This window comes from Giraffa tippelskirchi, chromosome 9 (assembly GCF_054371585.1).
Source record: "Giraffa tippelskirchi isolate mGirTip1 chromosome 9, T2T-mGirTip1v1.2.pri, whole genome shotgun sequence".
NCBI lineage: Eukaryota > Metazoa > Chordata > Mammalia > Artiodactyla > Giraffidae > Giraffa > Giraffa tippelskirchi.
Window position 1 is genome coordinate 21,213,707 of NC_137283.1, and position 18,475 is coordinate 21,232,181.

At 38.2% G+C, this 18,475-nt stretch overlaps 2 long non-coding RNA genes across 2 annotated transcripts in view; one reads left to right on the top strand and one right to left on the bottom strand.

Moving 5' to 3' along the window:
* Window positions 1-18,475, top strand: part of LOC145520793 (uncharacterized) — a 536,928-nt gene that overhangs the window by 41,747 nt on the left and 476,706 nt on the right. The window lies entirely within an intron of this gene.
* On the bottom strand, window positions 6,250-9,674 carry LOC145520795 (uncharacterized). Its single transcript, XR_014064830.1, has 2 exons — window positions 8,504-9,674; window positions 6,250-7,627 (listed from the first exon to the last, which is right to left on the bottom strand). It is a non-coding gene; the product is annotated as an uncharacterized LOC145520795 (long non-coding RNA).

Here is an 18,475-nt window from a genome sequence, read left to right on the forward strand (position 1 = left end):
TGTCTGGTAGAATTTCAGGCATCAACCAATCAAATGGAAGAATCTGATGGAGAGTCTTTGTTAGGTTTCTCATGGCTTCCAAAACTATTCCACATGAGGAGTTTTCCTCTTTTGCCTTTGGACATGACTGTTGAGTTTTGGGAAACTTGAATTTTTGATTGTCAGGATAACTACTTCATTCATTCTTTCTTTCCCATGCTTCAGGCTTTTGCTCTCTTCTCCCCTATTAATGGTGCCCTATCGTTTGCATATATCAACTAATTTAAAACATGGCACTTTTTAAAGATTGCTTAGTATTTGGAAGTATCTACTAGATATCCTTTAATTATGATGCATGACTAAAATTTTATTTCTATATTTAAAGCTTGAAAATTTCAATGCTGTAGTTCCAATACTTTGATAAGTGTGTGTTGCTAAAAAATAGACTAGTTAAGCCTCAGATTTCTAAAATACTATCTTGTAATTCTTTCATTTTTTAAAATAAAAACAGTATTTTATTGCTTAAAAATAAATTGGGAAGATTTAAAATATTTTTGTCTTTTTATGAAATGCTATAATCTGGGGGTAGTTAGGTAAGCTTGGAGCTATTAATGGAGATACTACTGTGAGAATTTAGATAACATTTGTGAAAAAGTGTCTTGTAAGCTATAAAGTGTTATTTACATAAGGAATCCTTATTGCCAAAGAAACTGACAACCAGACTTGAAGTCACTGTTATAAATAACAGTAGGAATTTTAGAGGAATAAAAATATGGCTCACAAGTTTAATCTCTTGGTTCAAGGTTTGGCTGTGTGCATGCTAAGTTGTTTCAGTTGTGTCTGACTCTTTGCGACCCTACGGACCGTAGCCCGCCAGGCTCCTCTGTCCATGGGACTTCCCAGGCAAGAATACTAGAATGGGTAGCCATTTCCTCCTCCAGGGGATCTTCCTGACCCAAGGATTGAACTCATGTCTCCTACGTCTCCTGCTTTGTAGGTGGATTCTTTACCACTAGTGCCACCTGGGAAGCCCCCAGTGTTTGGCTACGTTGTCTTTAAGATAATCAGTCTTAGAGTCTCTGAAAACACAGGCACAAATTCAAAAGTAAAACAAAAAAAATTAACACAGAGCTTTCCATGTTCCCACCAGATGCAGAGGACACTTTTTTGTCCTATTTATTAAGTGATGAGAGTTGGGGTCAGATGTGTTACAAGTTACTACTGTAATGATGTCTGATATTGGTAAAGTAACTCTTTTATAGTCTGAGAGTCAGGGTGCTCCTTCTCTGACATACCCCTTTCATTTACAATGAGCCTATTTTCTGATGATATCCTTTTAAACAGTATCCATTTTATAACCCAATTAATCAAGCTTGATGGAAAACCTAAATAGAATGTTATTTTTCTCAAAAGAAAAACACTTTAAAGGTAGTGAAAGGGCAGCTGAGTTAGATGTTTGCAAGTTGTATCTATGGAAAAATAAAACATGTGCTTTTCCTTGCTGACTTCCCTTTATTAAAGTGTTCTGATGCTGCAAATTACAAAAACACTTATGGCTTATGAAATTCTCATTACCCCAAACCCCTTTTCCCTTAATTGTTAGTGTGGTAATGCGTGATGGCAAGAAATAGACTCTGGCGTTTTGAAGAGGCATAGTACTAATGCTATGGCTTGTGGTGGCTCTTTTATTAAAAGTCTCACTGTTCCTTTCCAGTGACTCCCTAATTAGCTCAGGCTCTGGCCCAGAGAACTGTACGTGGCTGTATTTAACTGCCTGAAAAGTGGCTTTGAAAAGATGCTGGCTCAGCGTAAGTAACTGGGTTGTATCCTGGCTGCCTTTTGGGTGAGACCTTTATTTTTAACTCCCTGTTTCAGATGATTGCTAAAGTTAGACTATAGTGAGGAGAACTTGGTTTCATTCCTAGACCTTTGCTTCCTCCTTGGTAGTGTTCATAGCCATTTTCTTCTTCTCTTTTGCCACTAAGAGGTGGAAGTAAAATGATAGGCTTCTCTGGAAAAGGTTATGTGCACAGTACTTAAGATTTGCTATGTGTTTCTCTGTCTATAGCTCTTGCAGAAACAACTCTGTCTTCTTTTCTTCAGGTCTTCTGTCACTGAATGATATAATAAATAAATAAAGCAATACAAAACAAAATAGGCACTTCAGTTGCAATTTCAGGGTGGGAAAGAGTCTGTAAATATATGGAAAATAGCACATCCTTGCCCGCTAAGAGTGTGTATCTAAGTATAATATAAGGTAGACTGAAATAAGGGTCAGAGAGGAGTATTAATGTTAATAACATACTTTAACTCAGAGAGCTTAATAAGGGGATCAGGGAATGTTTCCTGGAAAAAAGGGTTTTCTAGGCAAAGAATAGACTGCCTAGACTTAATATTTTATAGTACTGGATTTCTATAGTACTAGATCTCTCCCAATTGTGTTTGAAATCTGTTGCAATATTTCTTTCTTCGTTTTTTTGAAAAACATCATATACCTATTACTTGAATTATTTTGGAGTCATGCTCTTAGTTTCAGAGCAATACATTTTAGTGAAACAGAAATCATTTGGAAGACATATCCATGATGTCATTTGTCTTATTTAGTCATCTCCAGAAGGAATGACTTAAACTGATCCAGTGAGGTAATATACATGAACACTTTAAAAAGAATAATGTCAAATGGTAGATTCTATTATTCTGAAGAAAACCCTTGACTTTTATATTATCATATCTACATTTATTTAAAACTTAGCGTTGTTTTTCTTTTCCTTTATTCCACACCTTCCACTTTCATTAAAAAATAAAGACAATAGAATAACATTAAAGAAAATTTGGAAACAGAAAGGAAAATATGCACATAAGTTCCCTCCTTTCATTGAGCTACTTCCATCACTGTAGTCCTGAGTTAGAGCATAGTTGGATTTTGGCTGTTTTTGCCAGGCTGGCTGGCATTTGTTCTCTTTTTTTCCTTGAGTATCATTCTGAGTTTCCCTGAAGAAACAAGCTACTCTTGGACCACATGGTTGGTGTGAGACTGACCTTTTGCTTTGTTTAAAAGGATCATGGCATGGCCACATGGCAGTTGCATCATTCTAGTTTTGATGATTGGTTTAGGGATGGACATGTGGTCAAGCTAGGGCTTCCCTGACAGCTCAGTTGGTAAAGAATCCGCCTGCAATACAGGAGACCCCAATTCGATTCCTGGGTCAGGAAGATCTGCTGGAGAAGCGATAAGCTACCCACTCCAGTATTCTTGGGCTTCTCTTGTGGCTCAGCTGGTAAAGAATCCACCTGCAATGCGGGAGACCTGAGTTCAATCCCTGGGTTGGGAAGATTCCCTGGATGAGGGAAAGGCTCCCTCCTGGAAAGGCTCTGGCCTGGAGAATTCCATGGACTGTATAGACCCTGGGGTTGCGAAGAGTCGAACACGACTGAATAACTTTCACTTACATATAGTCAAGCTACGCTATTCAGAACCACAGACTCAATTCTGTGACTTTTGTTAGAAAAGAAGCATGCTTTTCCCCCAGAGTTGCTGAGATAATAGAATATAAGCCTAAAACTACCCGAAGTCATCCTGCAACCACTTGAGTAAGAATGGGGCCAACTTGGGAGAAAACAGAACCAAGAGCCAGAGAGAAAGAGAAAGTGCCTTCTGATGGCACTCCTTGAGAAGCAGCCGTGCCAGAAATTGCATTACAGTCATGGATGTTTTTTTAGTTATGTCTGCCAATAATTTTCTTTTTTGCTTTGGCCACTTTCAACTGTATTTCTGTCATTGATGAACACACGGAGAAATACTGGAGGTGTTAGAGTTTGAACTCAGAGGAAGAAGATTAGCAGTGGGAGCTACAGTGGCCTGGGAAATCAAAAAGTTGGCAATGGCATTTGTAAAGCTTTGAAGGATGGCTCAGATTGCATTGTTTTATTAGACACAGCCTCTCCATCGTGCTCTGGGGTTTGTGCTGAGTAGTGTGCATCCTCCTACCTGGCACAGGAATGACACACTTCCTTGTACCCTCAAGGTCAGTTTTTAGGAAAGGAGGGACAGCCACCCCACCTTTATGCTGTCTGCTTGGCATGAGACATGGCTTAGACCTACTTCAGCTTACAGTAGCTCTGAGTGCACAGAGAAGATTGGAGACGCCATCAGTTTTGGCCATTTTGATAAGAAGAGAGACAGACTATGTTATATACTTGGTTTCTCTCTTTGTTCTCATCCCAGAGTATTTTTCCTGGTGAATCTAGCTGATATGAACATCAAGGACAGCCTGAAAGAACAACCTGTAGGCTATATACAGAGATGGAGTGGGATACTTGCTCTGAACCTTTAGAACCAAACAGTAGAAACGTTTCCTGTCATCCTCCTGTCTCTATGCATCAGTGCTCAAGTGCCAGCAGCACAGGCACTAGTTGTGGCACCTTTGGAAGAAGTCTTTGTGTCTCACCGAGGCTGTTCTACTGCACACTGTAAATGGAAGCAGGAGTGAAAGTGGACAGATTTTCCGAGTAGGCTTAAGCTCTGATGTCCTTCACGCTGCTGACTTTGGCATCTCTCTTGCCGTCGAGCTGTGATTGCAATCATCATCTCGGCAGGCATATCACAGCTCCAGTCAGACTGCAGATGGTTTACACCCAAGCCAACAGAAAATGTGCATAATCCATGGGCTAATAGATCCTCACAAATCCTCCAGAGACAGCAGGACATGCAACCCATGCCCAAGCTGCTTTCATTTCTGCAAATTCCAAACTGCTTAGACAGTGAAGGATCAAAAGCGGGCATTTAGGTAACTGTAAAGAGGTAGGCTGATTATGTAGTGGAGTGGCTTTGCATTTTAAATTGAATTTATCTCTTTCTCCCTTTCACTTATTTGTCCTTTTATCTAGTTCTGAATCCCAGACCAAATGTTACTACTCCAGTAAGTTCTAGTTAAACAGAATGTTTCTCTTTTTTTCCTTTTTCCTTTTCTTTCCTGTCCTCACCTCTCCTCTTTCCCCGTGCCCTCTCTTTCTTTTCTGTGCATGTTATTGATTCCACTCTTATGAGAAAATTACATTAAAAAAACAAACAAACACTAAAGCAGTCAAGGCAGGCTGGTACAGAGGGAAGATCACCAAATGTCTTTTTCTCCCAGCTTCTTCTTTATGCTCTGTAGACCTTAGTTTCCAAATCTATAAAATGTAAAGCTAGGGACACTGTATTATTTTGTTACCATTGTTCTAACAAATGATCATAAACTTAGTGACTTAATTAATACATATTTATTATCTTACAGTTCTGTAGGTAAAAAGTCTAATACAAGACTCATGGGCTAAAGTCAAAGTGATAGCAAGGTTTCATTCTTTTCTGGAGGTTCTAGGGGAGAATCTGTTACCTTACTTTTTCCTTCTTCTAGAAGCCACTACCTCCTTCAGTTTGTTGCCCTTTTCTTTCATCCTCAAAGCCAGAAACAGCAGGTCAGATCCTCATGTCCTATCTCTCTGACCTACCCTTTGGCCTTCCGCTTCTATTTTTAAGGACTCAAGTGATTAGGTTGAGTCTACCAGGATGATCCTAGATAATCCACCTTTTTCAAGCTCCTTAATCTTAATCACATCTGCAGAGTCCCTTCTGCCCTGTAAGGTAACAGTCACAGGTTTTAAAGAATCTATCTGCAATGCAGGAGACCTGGGTTGGAATTCTGGGTTGGGAAGATCCCCTGAATAAGGGAATGGCTACCCACTCCAGTATTTTTGCCTGGAGAATTCCATGGACAGAGGAGCCTGGCAGGCTACAGTCCCTGGGGAGACAAAGAGTTGGACATGACTGAGTGACTTTCACTTCCATGTCTTTGGGGAGGGTTCAATATTATTCTGCTTACGTATTAGTGAATCCCTAAGTCTCTATACATATTGAATTCTCTTTGTGGAAGCTTCCTGTCTTCCCATCTTGTCCTATAGATCAAGACTATGATCTGAGTCTAACTCAAGTTCAACTCAATCTCTGATAACCAAACTGGTAATTGATAGGGCAATTTAGGTTCATTGTCATACAAGTTAGCTTACATGTTTTAAAAATGTCTGTTTAATTGAAAATTTTTAAACTGGAAGTTTCACATAAAAACACAAATTTCCAGCTACTCTCAAAGGAGCAACAATACCACCACCACCAGCAAAACAGGAGAATTTGATAACACTAGGCTTTTTTTTTTTTACCCTTCGCATGACAACCCTTAACCAGAATTGAGTAGTGCCTATTGGTTATCTTCTTCAGACATGCATTTTGCACTTGTTTGGTCTCTGTATGAGCATTTGAATTTTCTAGCTCTGTTCTAGCCCTTCTATTTCTTCAGCCCTGATGACCGAAAAGTACTGCACATGCCTGGAGTTATAAATTATACTTTATCCACTAATTATTGGACTAGGCAAACAGATTACTGTATTTTATCTCTTTCATTTTTTTCTTCTGGTTCAAAAACAATACATCTATTATGGAATTTGAGAAAACTTTCTAACTCACCACAACTATACCTCCTCCCTTGAGGGTTTCAGTTAATTGAGGTTTTCAATATTATTGGCTTTCTTCTGTTTATAGAAGAAAAATGAAAAATGGTAACTGTCTTTTGTAGGTAGTAATTTATGGGTTGTTTTAATAGCCTTCATTTTGAAAATGTATTTTCCAGCTTTCCCAAGTGCAGGTGATACTTTTATAATATAAAAATATTTGGTGGAAGTTATTTATTTCATAAACATCCTTTTGCCACTATGTTTTGTGCTGCTACTACTGAGCTCTAGGCAAAGAGAATTGAATGGAAAATTATTCATTGCTTGGTATTTTGAGGCTGGCAATTTCCTTCCTAGATTATTCAAGGCCAGTTATAACCCAAAAGGCAAGGTGCTGAGAATTATTGATAGAAAAAAAAAAACAAACCATAGTCCCCAAAAGTCACATATCCCACATCTAATCCAAATATTACTTTGATGAAAAAGCAGAAACAGGTAAATAATTCACATCTGAGATTTTAATTCTGTATTGAATGATCGTATCATCTTAAATAATTATATACTCAACAAAAGCTATCTTTTTGCCTTCTGAAATATGTAGATCAAATGGGGTGCTCTTCATTTAAATTCAAATTGTGATAGTTGTGAAAGTTCAGAAGCAATAGAAAGAAACTTTGCTAGAGATAAGCAATGTTCATTCTCAGTTTTTTGAAGGAAACATAAGAGTTAGAATGTAAACCAAGAATTAGTTACATAAATTGAGCTTATGTCTTAAAAAGCTTTCTAACAGTGCCTTTTTTCTTACACTACAACTTATTGAACATGTAAAATTTAGCTGGATCTTAAAAAATTTGAACCTTTATGGAAAAGCACATAATTAAGTCAAATTGGTGATGAATTAGGTTGAAAGTTAGGTGATGTAAATCAAATGTTCCCTAATTCTGGTTTCAGAAGAGGAAGCAGCCAGTGGAGAGGTTGACATTTTACAAAAGAATATACCATGAACACTTTTGTAGAGAGTATCTTTTTGTGTTTAAATATCAAGAGACAGAGGTGCAATTTCAAATTATCTGTTGACTGCCTGAATATTCACCAAGTCAGACAATTTGCAGTTTTTTCATCTGGGAGGTAGAGTTCCTTCCTGTGCCATGATTTTCCACTGTGCCTGGTGAAAGAACAGATTTTCCCTTTTATTGAAGAGGTTGGCTGGGTGCATATAGTAAATTGGGAAGAAAGTGGTTTGATAGAAACTGCTTGAGGTTGTAACTTTCAATTTTCCTAGTTTTCGTTCTCTCCCTGAGACCTTTGAGTTGATTGTACCCGTGAAAAAGGAGAACAGGCAGGCTGGTAATGAGCTTGGCTGCCTTCGTTCTCCATTCCTGCCACTCAGGGTTTTATTTTTCAATATTTGAAAGTTCAGCAGTTTCAGAAGGGTAAATCTATCTAGGGATTACTTTGTTTTTGTATTTTGGAAGAATAAATAATGTGGGAGGTTGTACAAATGTTTTTTGAACAGCTCAGGGTGTGTGTGTGTGTGTGTGTGTGTGTGAAGAATAAATAATGTGGGAGGTTGTACAAATGTTTTTTAAACAGCTCAGGGTGTGTGTGTGTGTATGTGTGTGTGTGTGCATGTGTACATATTTGAAGGGGAAGTGTGTGTATGTGTGTGTGTGTGTTCATGTGTACATATTTGAAGGGGAATCCAAAACCTCCTGCAGAACTATTGTTTGCTACTTTGTTGTTACTTTTCAGGGGATTTGGTTGTCCCAGAAATGACACTTATGTAGCCCAAAGAAAATAAAAGGACATACTTGAAACATTTAATTCTATTTCTATTTTGCAGATACTGTGTATTTTGTAGGAGATTAGGATCTTTTTCAGAACTATGTTAATTTTTTTCACATCAAACATCCCAAATTACACATTTATTCTTTTAATTATGTCAGTGGTGTAAGGACAATGAGGAAATTAGGATGGAGACTACCATTGTTTATATTTGGAGGCTCAGTAGAATGCATTGTTTATAGTTAACTAAAATTACCTTGATATTTGGTTTGCTGCTGCTGCTGCTGCTAATTCGCTTCAGTCATGTCCGACTCTGTGCAACCCCATAGACAGCAGCCCACCAGGCTCCCCCGTCCCTGGGATTCTCCAGGCAAGAACACTGGAGTGGGTTGCCATTTCCTTCTCCAATGCATGAAAGTGAAAAGTGAAAGTGAAGTCGTTCAGTCATGTCTGACTCTTCGCGACCCCATGGACTGCAGCCTACCAGGCTCCTCCGTCCATGGGATTTTCCAGGCAAGAGTACTGGAGTGGGGTGTCATTGCCTTCTCCGATTTGTTTTGCTGCTTGTCAAAGACAAGTTGGCATCCAACTTTGTGAGAGAACATAGAGCTTATTTATCTCCCTACTAATTTTCCAAGCCAATCCTTTAGAAAGACATCTGAGTTGGGAACAGGAATCCCCATCTGCATGTGGCTCAAGGCACGTGAGCAGATGTCACTCACTGAAAAAGGAATAATGGAACGAAAGTTCTTACACATGAACCACCGTGGCCTCTGTGTCTCCCTCTTTGAATGTATATCACACGTCTTTAAATCCACTGATCCTGTCAAGCAAGTCTGCAAGACCCAGTGGGGACAGTTTGGGCATGTCTGTTTTTTTCTGTACCACGTGTAGTTTCTAGGAATATGTTACTTTCATATACCTTTTCTCTGCCTGGATATTGTCTCCCTCTGTCTATAACCCCCTCTTTCTCTATTATAGCCTCCCCATGTTGGTTGAATATATGCTGAAAGTTTGCATCCTCCTCAGATTCCAGGTGGAAGCAGGAAAAAAGCCCCTTCTACTCCTGAATCTTCAATGTGTAGCTGAGGGAGGGCTGTTATTAGAACCCATTTTCTGAATCTAGGAATGAAACCTGGGTCTATGGGGATGTGTGGGAGATGGTGAAAAGAGCCCTCACTTACATCTAACTCTTCCCTTTTTCCCTCCATCTGATTAATCCAGCTTAGGAATGGTTTTGAGAGCTTTCCTTTATAGTGGAAAATTATACTTGCATCATATCCTCTATCTTTTTTTTATTCTACTGCTCAAAGGAAAAAAAAAAAAGATACCTTAAAGTAGTCCCTTGTTTTTAATATAAAGAGAGACTTCTGGAGTTTAGGCAACCTTTTTTCCTCCTAAGTATGTGGTTCTTGATGTTGAGGCCTATTACTTTCCTGAGTGCTACCCTTTTTATGACTTAAGTTGAGGTTGAGCAATGACTCCTTTGTTTCCTGCCCGCTAGTAGTGGCTGCTTTAGCCTCACAATGGCTAGTGGATCACAGGGGCTATAAGACTTAGGCAGGATGAAAATATATCAGACAATATGCAAAATGTTATTCCATGAAATCAATACTACTAATAGCGAAAGCCGTACAAATACCACCACTACCACTTCCACATTTGTGTGTCATTTTGTATCTTACAAACCATTTTCTAATGAAATGCTTAATTCCTTCCACAACTTTGCAAAGTAGCTTTCTAAAGTTCCTTTTTTGTATGAGGAGATTAAGACAGAGAGATCAAGGGGCAAGCCCAAGATTATCTGTGTTGAGAGTTTTCAAATCTAGACTGGAACTGAGGCATTCTGGTTCCAGGTACTCTTTGCATTTTATCAGACTTGATTTCTGCATTAATAGGTCTTGTGGCAACTTGTCTGGGTCATTACATTCTTCTGCTTCATGCTTTTCTAGGCCTTCAGTTCTTGACTGACTCCTGTCTGTTTCGAAACTTCCTCCTCTTATTTTAGTCTGGATGTCAGCTGCTTGCTCCAGCTTCTGTCTTGCTTAGATTAACTGGCATTCCAGATCTCCAGCTGGGCTTCTCACCCCATCTGATCCTCCTCTGCTTGTTTACTATAGTAGATTGTAATCAGATTTCCTGAAAGATTAATGTAGTGAATAGTGAACAATGCCACTTTCTAAAAATCCCAAATTCTAATTTTAGAACCTAGTATTAATAGCTTTACATAGAAATCTTTATCGGTATTTTATATCCTGTTGATTTCATTCTAGGATAAAGTTAAGAGTTGAATTGAATTTTGCTGTTCATGGCATAGTTGAGGACATACTAGCTCCGAGTGTGTGCATGTTGTGTTAAGTTGCTTCAGTCATGTCCGACTCTGTGCAATCCCCATGGACTGCAGTCCGCCAGGCTCCTCTGTCCATGGGATTCTTCAGGCAAGAATATTGGAGTGGGTTGATGTGCCCTCCTCCAGGGGATCTTCCCGATCCAGGGATTGAACCTGTGTCTCTCACATCTACCTGCATTGGCAGGCAAGTTCTTTAGAGTGGGCCACATGTGGAAATTGTAGAACATATTCCTCAGAACTGAATCTTTTATTTAATGGAATTTGCATAGTAAATTAAATAGTTGGCCTTGACTCTGGTCCCACTGCTGTTGCTGACTCAAGTGTTTCACCATCTAAGCAATGGGGCAGTGCAGACTATATGTCTCCTGTGCCATGTATGTCATATTATTTTACTATTTGCATAGACTGCATTTAAGTAGCAAGATAGAAGATAATACTTAAAACACAAAGTCAACTCAGAGATATGCCTTGAAATCAATTGCCCATGCTTAGAGTTCCATAGGTAATAGGGACTCATTAACCCTGAAACAAATGGGTTGAACTTAACTAAAAATGAATTGTGTGTTAAGAAAATATGTAATACAAAAACTGTACATCCGTGACCTGCAGAATTAGTGCTGTGCTTCTTCAGGTTACTGTTATATTTGCCCTTATTCTTCTGTCATAGGAAAATATGAAAATGTCAGGAGTTAGGGGGCATTTGTCTAAAGCTGACAGCTTAACCACTTCTCTTGATGGCTTGTACAATAGCTTCAGTTAAAAGATATCAGGAAATAGAAAAGCAAAAGTCTCAGATGACAATGACAGCTATAAAGGCGTGGGAGTTTCTAATGAATCTCTGCATCGTAAAGTCATATACCAAGGCCAGCTTTTATACAAATTGTGACAAAATTGTGAGAATGTAATTACATCAGTGGACAGAGTAGCAAAAGGTTGTGGGGTCAGGGGGAAGCATTTTGATAGGGTTCTCTATCACAAAACAAAGGCAGATGTATTTAGCAGAAGTAATACGAGTCAGCAACTGGTTTTCATTCTGTGCCAGAAGAGAAGAGGTCCTGATAATTACTGAAAATTTGAACAGACCTCTGAAAGATAGACTCAACTCTGCTAAAGGAACAGCATCATGATCTAAGTGAACTAGTTATCAGAATTATTTAACACCTGTAGGGACTAGGGACTTGAAGTAGATGGTAAGAGAAAGAAACACACTGTCACTTGGGGTAATTAAAATATTTTAAAGTATTTTGGTTCTTTGGAGTGCTGTGTTTTCCATTTTTTCTCTTTAGACTCTCAGTATGTTTTGCTGTTATGTTTCATCTTGTAATTTGAGGGACAAAATTATAATTTGTTAATACCACAATGGTATGTGTGTAGTAGGCACTTATTTGTTGAATTGAATGAGTGATTGACTCAATAATTATAATAAAAATATAGCAATTACATTATTTTAATGGCTCACAGTTTTATATTTGCTGTGATTGCTTATTGATGGCCAGGCTTAAGGCAAAAATTGACGTTATGAATCTTTCAGAGCTGATTTTAGGGTTTGATGTTTCAGAATGACAGATTTTAGAGAAAAGGATGTATTTACTATTAAAAAGTATAGATGGGTAGCCCCTTCCCCCCAAAACACATTTACAATTAACCTTTTAAAAAAATCCTATACCTCTTATATGTCTTTCTGAAACGTTTTGCCCCCAACAGGGCTAGTTTAGACAGTGCTACCGTTTACTTGACTTTAGATAGTGCTATCATTTACTTGACATTTTCAGTGAGTTGGGCTTCCCTTGTGGCTCAGCTGGTAAAGAATCAGCCTGCAATGTGGGAGACCTGGGTTCGATCCCTGAATTGGGATGATTCCCTAAGAGAAGGGAAAGGCTACCCACTCCAGTATTCTGGCCGGGAGAATTCCATAGACTGTATAGTCCATGGGGTTGCAAAGAGTCAGACAAAACTGAACGACTTTCACTCACTTCACTTCAGTGAGTTACACTTGTCTGTGTTTAAAGCCATTTATACAAAAATGGGAGCAGTTTAATTAAGTTATTTTAGAAGCAGTAGGGATTTAAAGTTGGAATAATCTAGCTGTTTCTCTTGGCTGTCCTTTGAATAAGAGATGTGGTTTTGGTAGACTGGCCTCCTGGAGCCACTTTGAGCATTGGCGCCACCGTGACACCAAGGAGAGCTGCAGACCAATGAATCTTTTCAGTTACCCCGCAAATAACACATTGTTCAGTGAGTGACCAGATTATTTCAAGCACTCTTTCTAAGATTAAGATAATTATTAAATCATGATAACATGATAACATGTGTTTAAAGGAAAGAAGTATCACATAAAATCAAGGGAAGAAATAACAAACGTAGAAAAGGCTCTTTTGGTTTTTTAATATGTACATGGAACACAAATAAGCAGGATTTTAGCAGGAACTGGAAGGGACAGGCAGAGATTGAATAACTTGGCAGGAGGAACCTGTTAGTAAACACTAATAGGTGTTGGTACACATAAGGCAGAAGGTACAGTAATGGGTATTTGTTTTGCCAGTTCTGTGTTCTTTCACATGTATTCCTTAGTTTAATCTACTTAGCTGCTTTGAGAAGTGGGTCTTATTTATCTTATTAGAGAAGGAAACTGAAGCACCCAGAGATTGAATAACTGACCTCAATTTGAGCTGTTGGCAAATAGAGCCAGGATTTGAATTCAGAGATGATTCCTTATCCCCACATTTGAAGCATCTCACACAATGAATGTTTCCCAGCTGATGCTCTGGTCTTTGTAGTTTCCCCTGACTTTTCTTGAGTCTCTAGGTCAGATTTCCTTAGAAGGTTGAACTGTCTTGTCACAGGAAGTGTATACACCTTGTCCTCCTGCTCTGAGCCAGGGGTGCACAACTAAGACCAAGGTTAGGTTCATCACCGTGCTGTTCCTCCTGTCAGTTTGTTTAACCTCTGCCTGCCCCTTCTCAATCCCCCTGAGTCCTGTCTCTGTACTCTCAAGGTATAGTCTCTGCTCCTTTTATTAGTTTCTTTGAGCCTGGATGCTTATAACCATCGGTGTCAGGGTCACAGCTTCTGTGTTCTAACTGAAGTTCTTGCTCCTTGTTCCCTGTACCCTCACTGTGTGTTTATACTCTGCACAGTGTGCTAAAATCCAGAACCTTCTGAGACCTTTTGATGCCTACCTGCTCCTTCTCACCTGTGCCAACCTCCTGCCTCTCTAATCTGGGCCACCAATTTCACTTTCCTTTGCCAAGACCCCAGTTTTGCCCTGCCATGATGCTTAAGGATGGGTATTATTCCCTGCATATCATCCTTCCACAAGTGCATGCAGATGTGGATAAAAATCCAGAGCAAATAAGCAAATAGTACCACCAACTTGTGTTCATTTGGTGTGATTTTCATTAAGGTATTTTGTTGGATATAAGTAATACAGTTTACCTATTTTATAATCTTGAATTATAATTTACATAAGAAAATCAGTTAACATGACTAATCTGATTTGTATCTTCACTTTAGAAAAAGAGTTATGCTCTAGTAGGTCATGAAGCAAGTCTATGCCATCAAGAAATAAATATAAAAATTTTTGTTTTATTTCCTTATTTTATTATGATGATTATAAGGCTTATGATTTTAAGATTTTAAATAAATTATATGTATGAATAGCATTACGATAAAGTTCACTTCTACTGTCACATGGTTTTGACCTAGATATTGTCATTTTAATGCTAATAATAATAATTTAAAGTTATTTATTAAAATAAAGAAATTTTAAAATAGTTTCAGTTACCAGTTGCACATAGTTGTTCCTCAGTATCCTTGGAGGATTGGTTCCAGGATATCCCATGGATATCAAAATTAGCAGATGCTCAAGTTCCTTGTATAAAATGGTGTGTTGTTTGTATATAACATACAAACATCCTCCCACATTCTTCAAATTGTCTGTAGATTACTTATAATACCTGATGCCATGCAAATGCTGTGTCAGTGCTTGTCATTGTCTGGTAAATATAAGTTTTGCTTTTTGGAAATTGCTGGATTTTTTTTTCAAGTATCTTTCATCTGTGGTTGGTTGAATCTTTGGATGTGGAACCTATGGATATGGAGGTGTGACTATTAGTGATGCGAGGACAATGAAGGTTTTAGCACAAATGAAATAGTGTGTAGGTTGTGTGAGCTTAATGTCCCAGTGCTATAGCAGCTCCTTTCTCTTTCATTCAAGAAAGCATTTCAGGATGGATATGAGTGAGAGTGGAATTATTATAGGGAAATCCACAAAGTGGTTGATCATGTACTAACTTTCTACTGGTACTTTAAATTTTATTAGAATCCAGTGGCTTTTGACATCTCACTGTTGATCAACACACTAGTGTATCTTATTACTGAGGATAAGACCTCCATTCTAGCTGTTGATGTCTAAACTTACAGTGTTTGCTAGAATTTTCCAGTTTTTCCAGACTTTGGCCCTTGCCTCTTTTAATCTTCTTATTTTCATTAATCAAAATATGTTGGCATATTGTATTGGAAAAGCATAAGAAAAATGAGACCCAAAACTCATTACATTTTATTGATTTCTCCCACACATTATTAGGTGAAGGTTTAGGTTAATTTTTATCAGAAATCTCTTGTTTTTGGTCATCAATATTGCCTTGTAGTAATAGGGTCAAGGAAATACAATGGTCTTTAGAAGTTAGAATGTTAATAGAAAGTTTTCAGGTGTGGGAGTACCTCTGTGTGTATCAGTTCAGTTCAGTTCAGTCTCTCAGTTGTGTCCAAGTCTTCGCAACCCCATGAACCACACGCAGCACGCCAGGCCTCCCTGTCCATCACCAACTCCCAGAGTCCACTCAAACCCATGTCTATCGAGTTGATGATGCCATCCAGCCATCTCATCCTCTGTCATCCCCTTCTCCTCCTGCCTTCAACCTTTCCCAGCATCAGGGTCTTTTCCAATGAGTCAGCTCTTCGCATCGGGTGGCCAAAGTATTGGAGTTTCAGCTTCAACATCAGTCCTTCCAATGAACACCCAGGACTGATCTCCTTTAGGATGGACTGGTTGGATCTCGTTGCAGTCCAAGGGACTCTTAAGAGTCTTCTCCAGCACCACAGTTCAAAAGCATCAATTCTTCGGTGCTCAACTTTCTTTCTAGTCCAACTCTCACATCCATACATGACCACTGGAAAAACCATAACCTTGACTGGATGGACCTTTGTTGGCCAAGTAATGTCTCTGCTTTTTAATATGCTGTCTAGGTCTGTGTGTATAAAAAAACCTATATGTGAAAGATACAGTGACCTCGCATCTTGATACATTGTGGGCATAACAATCTTTGCAAATATAGAATGGATCTTATCACTTCTCTGCTGATTAGCTTTCAGTGTCTGTCATTGCTCACAGAAGAAAGACAGAAACACTTAACATAGTCTGCTTTTTTACTCTTATCTTACCCTTCCTTCATTTCTTTATGTCTGTGCTCTGGACACACTGTCCTTTTTTCAGGTCTTGAATGTCAGTGTCCTGTACCACAGGACCTTTCCTAATGCTGATCCCTCTACTTGATCCTTTTACTTTCCTCTCCCTTGCTACTCATCTCTCAGTTATCAGCTCAGGAAAGACTTCACCAAGCTAATAGGTCCAGATCATCCCCTTCAACTATTCTTACTTTTTATCATCATCCCAAATTTCCCTTTATATTTATATGATTCTGTGATTGATATTTGCTTTCTCCCTCTTGGTGGGAACTCCAATGGCTTTGTCTGATTTTTGTTCATTGCTGTTGTTTCCAGTGCCTGGCACATAGCCTGCTCTGAATAAATAAATGAGTGAGTAGATGAAACAACATGACACAAAAATGGCTGACGACACATTGAGAACTTGTTTGGTTCCAGCTGGGAAGCACAGCTGCAGGTGAACTTTAGCCCAAGAGTGGCCCTTGTCTACCTGAGAAGGTCATCTGCCTTTTGGATTGAGCCTCAGGAGTGCTGCATGTGGAGCTGTCAGGGAGGAAGAGGTTGCTTGCCTTGGCATCCGGATGTCTGTCACTTACCCTTTCAACCAAGAATGCAATTTTTGATCTTCTGAATTGTTACTGGAGGCCCAACAATCTGTTGTTGATAGGTTGAGAATTATTTTATTATAAAATACATCTATTTGGTTAATATGTTTTAGCTCTCATTTATATGAACTTATTCAGTCCTCATGACCATGCTGTGATAGAGACACAGCTGGTATCATTAACATATGAAATGACTGTTCTATATTGGTTGTATTACTTTACCCAAATCATGCCCTAGATAAGAGCTGGACCTTAAACTTGGACCTTCAGACTTCAGCCCAGTACCTGTCCAACCAAGCTGCTCCCTCTTTAATTGGACATATTATTTTGGAACAAGAGGTCAGTGAAATTTCATCTGATAGCCTTTTGCCCCACAGTGAAGGTAAGTGTCAGACATCAGGATAGGCTGGGTGTAGCTTATATCACAGGGTTTCAGAAGTTGAAGACCCTTTGCTCTCTTTTGAGATTCCATATTACACAGAGATGTTTGAAGAGACTTCTCTGGTTGCTGACAATAATCTTGTCATTTATCCTTCCTAACCCCCAAATCTCTCTTCTAATTATCTCAGCTCTCTTCCTAATAAACCAAACTCTCCTAATTACTTTCCACTGATTTCTGCTCTGGAGTTTTATGTGTGTTTTGGGTGCTTAGATCTATTTTGTGATAACAGTGGGAAAAGGCATCATATCTTTATTTTGGTCCCAGTGTCATTTGTCACTGTAAATCTTATTTTGAGGTCTTTTATGAAATTTTGAATCCTTTCTGATTGTAAAACTAGTATACATCATATAAAAATAAACATAAATAACCTACACTCCATTTTTGAATTGGTAACATATTTGTATATCGTACCAGGAAATTAAAAGTTGTTTTAAAATATTATTTTTAATAGCTTTATAGAATTTCATCATCTAAGTATAATATACTTTATCTAACCATCTTTGTGATTTTTTGATACTTAGGTTGTTTCCAATTTCTCATAATCATAAGTAAACTTTCAGAGTGTTGTATAAATATCTGTCCAAACCTATGGTTATTTTCTTAGGATAATTGCTTAGAAGTTGAATCATCAGGTTCACCATCCTTCTAAAACATGAAGTTGGAAACAAAACTAAAATAGTAACAATGGTTTCAAAATAAACATTAAAAGCTTTCTTTTTAAACTTGATAGAAATTAACTCAAAATTAGTTGTGGACCTACATGTAAAATGTGAAACTATAAAACTTCTGGAAGATAACATAAGAGAAAATCTAGATTACCATAGGTTTGGCAGTGACTCTTATAATACACACCAGAGGCACAATTCATTAGAGAAATAATAATCTGAATACATTAAACTTATAAACTTTTGCTCTGTAAAAGACATTGTCAAGAGAATGAACTAAGCCACAGACTGGGGAAAAATATTTGCAAAGAGGATCTTTGACAAAGGACTGTTATACAAAATGTACAAAGAACTCTTGAAACTCAATAGTAAGAAAGTGAACAGTCTGAAAAATGAACAAAAGATCTGTACAGACACCTCACCAAAGAAGGTACATAGTTGACAAGTAAACATGTGAAAAGATGCTCGACATCGTAAGTCATTAGGGAATTATAAATTAAAAGTGAACTACCACTACATGCCTATTAGGATGGCAAAAATCCAAAACATTGACAACACTGAATGCTGCTGAGGATTTGAGGCAACAGCCACTTTTGAAGACACTTTGGCATTTTCTTACAAAACTAACATACTCTTATAAGGCCCAACAATTGTATTTCTTGGTATTTACACAAAGGAGTTGAAAATATATATCCACACAAAAATCTACATATTGCTATTT